Here is a 5,000-nt window from a genome sequence, read left to right as displayed (position 1 = left end):
ACTGGGATCTTCGGTTCATTTTACCAATGTGTTAGAACGTTGATTTCGCTTATATATATATATATATATATATATATATGTATATGTATGTATATATATATTTATATATATGTGTGTGTGTGTGTATATATATATAATTATATATATATATGTGTGTGTATATATATATATATATGTGTGTGTGTGTGTGTACACACAAAAATCACACACACACACACACACACACACACACACACATATATATATATATATATATATATAGATATATATATGTATGTGTGTGTACGTACGCACACACACACACACACACACACACACACACACACATATATATATATATATATATATATATATATTTATATATATTGTATATATGTTATATATATATATACATATATATATATATATATATATATATATATATATATATATATATATATATGCATGCATGTATGTGTGTGTACATACACACATACACACACACACACACACATATATATATATATATATATATATATATATATATATATATATATATATATCTGACACTTCCTGATATTTGATATTTTGATAAACCTAAAATCACCATTTTCAACCAGACATCACCTTTGCCAGACGTACATGGACAGCTCGGCCAGGTAATAGTCACAATCAGCCGTTGGGATCATGTGAAGCTAGATAGCCTAAAAAATCTAGGTTCTAGACGTTCTAGATGGGGTTGATAGTGTGCTAGATAATTTAGAACGAATCTGATATTCTGTCATTACATGGAGCAATAAATCTAGAAAGGGATGGGAGTGTCCTTAGAGCAGTTCGATCAAATCTAGGATCATGTGGCGCAACGCACCCCAACTAGAAATCTAGAAAGTGATGATGGTGTCCTAGGAGCTGTTAGAATCTAGGATCATGTGATGCTACGTAGCCCATCTAGAAATCTAGAAACGGATGATATTGTCCTAGGAACTCTTAGAGAGAATCTAGGATCATGTGACGCTACGTAGCCCATCTAGAAATCTAGAAATTGATGATATTGTCCTAGGATCAGTTAGAGCAAATCTAGGATAATATGACGTTAGATAGCCTAAGAAACCTAGTCTCTAGATTTTCTAGAACTAGTTGATAATGTACTAAGAAGATTTAGAACAAACCTGTAATTGTTCATGTGAGGGACGCTCGATGTTGATGCAAATTACATGTCAGGTCTGGACAAGGTGTCTGTCTGCTCTGAACTCATGTGTCAAATACAGTTATTAGTGTGTGATGGAGAAGGTAATGGCTGGTGTACAGCTGGGGATAAAAGTCCTGTTCACCCTGCTGATGCTAACTATGCAAATCAGGTCGCCTTGGCTGAGCGTGTGATGGGTGTGTTTTTAATGATCAATTACTTTTTTTTTTCTTGGGGGGAAGGGGGAGGGCAGGGGGATGGGAGGGGGGAAGGGGGGAATGTGAGGAGGGCTACGTCAGTTTGTCAATGTTTAGAGATTGTATTCAAGTTTGTTTTTATAATCTTGGTAGAATAACTTATATTGCAGTGTTTTTTCTTATATAGTTTATTTCTATTTTATTTGTTCATATATCTGTTCCCATCTATTCTATTCTGCTTTACTTATTTATCTGTTTATTAATTAATCTATTTATTTATTTTATTTTGTCTTATTTTATATTATCTAATTTATTATTTCATTTTATTTTATTTGTGTATTTATTTATTCATTTTGAGAGTTGTATTTGAACTTCATTTAGAATAGATGGAAAGAGCTTCGTAAGTGAAACACAGTTGCTTTCAAGTCTTTCACCCATTACAAGTATTCAGTATAGATGCTAATAAAATAATTATTTCTATATACTATATATTTTCTATGCCAAAGTACTCAATAGTAAGGTATGTCTATGTATGGTTAAAATCGCGGTCCAATATTGTTTGTGTGGTCGGAAGCATTAATGAGATACAGCCTATAGTCAAAGCCACATTTTCAGACAAACTTTTTTCTAGAAGAATATTTATTGACATTTTCTATAAGAAAGTGCGCTTCTCGATGAAGTTTCGGTTGTCCAAATTTCATAAAAAAAAAAAAAAAAAAAAAAAAAAAAAAAAAAAAAAAAAAAAAAAAAAAAAAAAAAAAAAAGAGAGGCTTCTTAGGTCGTTTAGGGTCTTCTGTCACCTTCTGACGTCCTGACAGATATCTTGATTTGCTGATGCCGACATTGCTTCGTTAACTCCAAATATGGACAAAGACGACGAAAACAAAATGGAGGAATGTTTGACACGGAAGCCTTGTTTTGGTCTCACACGAATAAACGAAGAAGGTAGAAAGTGGATACGATTGAAAATAAGATAAATCAAATTGACCAATTAATTAATCAACTAATAAATAAGCAGCAGAGATCACCCATTCCAATTGGCACCCAATTTTTTCCCTCAGAAACGAACTACATTTTATCATTATTATCATTTAGCTTTGACTAATTCATTTATCTATTTACCTATCGACTTATCTATCTTCTTGTTTGTTATAATTTTTCTTTTTTGCAAAACAAGGAACTCGATTCTTTGTCCGCATGCTTTTGTTATAACCTCGTGGCGCCCCAGTTACTGGTATATAATTAAACTGCTCCCCCGTGGTTCTCTCTTAGGGGAACTACCCCCCCCATCCCCTCCCACGTTCCTCCTCCCTCGACATTCGGGGAGATTGGGGGAAGAGGGTTGTGGGTGGGTGTGGGGGTCCTTGTTGGCTCCCAAGCACCTTCCCAGAAACCCAGAAGCTTCCAGGAAGTCGAGACCATCCCCTCGACCAACCGCTCACATCCCCTAATGAAGACGTGTTATGTCTTTGCTGGGTGTCACAAGTGATGTGGAGGTGAGTGATGTGGAAGTGAGTGATGTGGAGGTGAGTGATGTGGATGTGTGTGATGTGGAGGTGTGTGATGTGGAGGTGTATGATGTGGAGGTGAGGGATGTGGAGGCGTGTGATGTGTAGGTGAGTGATGTGAAGGTGTGTGATGTGGAGGTGAGGGATGTGGAGGTATGTGATGTGGAGGTGAGTGATGTGGAGGTGAGTGATGTGGAGGCGTGTGATGTAGAGGTGAGTCATCTGGAGGTGAGTCATGTGGAGGTGTGTGATGTGGAGGTGAATGATGTGGAGGTGTGTGATATGGAGGTGAGTGATTTGGAGGTGTGTGATGTGGAGGTGAGTCATGTGGAGGTGTGTGATGTGGAGGTGAGTGATGTGGAGGTGTGTGATGTGGAGGTGAGGGATTTGGAGGTGTGTGATGTGGAGGTGAGTGATGTGGAGGTGTGTGATGTGGCGGTGAGGGATGTGGGGATGAGTGATGTGGAGGTGAGTGATGTGGAATTGAGTCATGTGGATGTGAGTGATGTGGAGGTGAGTGATGTGGAGGTGTGTGATGTGGAGGTGTGTGATGTAGATGTGAGTGATGTGGATATAAGTGATGTGGAGGTGAGTGGTGTGGAAGTGTGTGATGTGGAGGTGTGATTATTTGTGGCATGTGGAGTCCAGGGTGATTTATAGATTTGTCTATTTTCATATATATTTTATTTGCTTTGTTTGTTTGCTCAATTTTTTTTTTTTTTTGCATCTTATTTGTTTTTATTATTTGTCTATTTACCAAAGTATTAATTAGTTCTTGGTATTTGCTTAATTAGCTTATTCATTTATCAATTGATTCATTTATTAATTTATTCATTTGCGTCATTCCTTCAATAAAGTGACACTCTTTGACATTTTCTTCTGGTTAACGTGGTCGCGGTGCCCAGGGGTCGCCCCTAGGCTGAATAGAATTGTCTATCATTAACCAAAACCAATTCAATCAATTACGTCATTAGGTTGAAGTGGGTGAGAAGCTGGCTTCACTTATAAGTACTACGTTAAGCCCTTTACGATACAGATAAGTCTCCAAGGTCTTAAGTGGCTTATTTACATCGTAAAGTTACGACCTAAGCATAAAAGCTGGTCACGACCTCTTAGAAGATTGCACCTACTGTGGTACTTAGAAGTGAAGGCGTGTGACGTCACTGTTCTGTTTTTAGCCGGAGGAAGGAATAGAAATTGAATTGATTTAAGTTGAGTTTTTGAGGAATTATTGCGAGGAAGTTCTTGTGTGGGGTTGTGAAAGGTTTTTTGTTTATTCATTTATTTATTGATTTTTGAAAGTGGAGGTAGTATTTTCGGTCAATTTATAGTTTCACCCAACCATAGAATTTGACATGTGGTCTATGTGTTTCTGGTGAGAAATGTTGTGATATGAACGATGGTGTACATCATTTCCGTCGCAAATGCGTACTTTTGAAGTAATTAAGTATTGAAGTTATGCACTTATGCCTACATCTCCCGAACGATCTGGGGGGACGTGTGGGAAATCGGGGTTTTTGGGTGGGGGAGACTAATAAATGGAGTAATGCGCGTTGCCAAACAGGTGTAAAATGAAGAAGAAGACTAAAGAAACCCATAAAAAAAATATATATATCCCATATCGGCGGGTACCGCGCGCGGCGCCATGTTTGTTTACTAACGATTGTAAGTATTTGTGAGTAGAAGCGCTAGATTTAGGGCAGCCCCTCGCGCAAGACTTGGTAACCGTAAACTAACCTAACCTAACCTAACCTAACCTAACGGAGGTAACGTTAGTTTACGGTTAGGAAGTCTTGCGCGGCTGGAGTGGACTTCGCTAAGTGTAACAGATCTAGCGAGACATTTTTCGAATCGTTGGTAAAAACAAAGATGGCTACCGCTGGACTCGGGGCCCTAAAATGTGATTTTTTTTTTTTTCCTCAAGTGTTTTTGTTCATTTTATACCTGTTTTGCAATGCACATTACTCCATTTATTAGTCTTCCCCACCCAAAAACCCCGATTTCCCACACGTCCCCCCAGATCGTTCGGGAGATGTAGGCATAAGTGCATAATTTCAATACTTAATTACTTCAAAAGTACACATTTGCGACGGAAATGATGTACACCATCGTTCATATCACAACATTTCT

This window comes from Oratosquilla oratoria, chromosome 11 (genome assembly GCF_046742065.1).
Source record: "Oratosquilla oratoria isolate Oo_2021 chromosome 11, ASM4674206v1, whole genome shotgun sequence".
NCBI classification, from domain to species: Eukaryota; Metazoa; Arthropoda; class Malacostraca; order Stomatopoda; family Squillidae; genus Oratosquilla; species Oratosquilla oratoria.
This window is presented reverse-complemented; position numbering follows the sequence as displayed.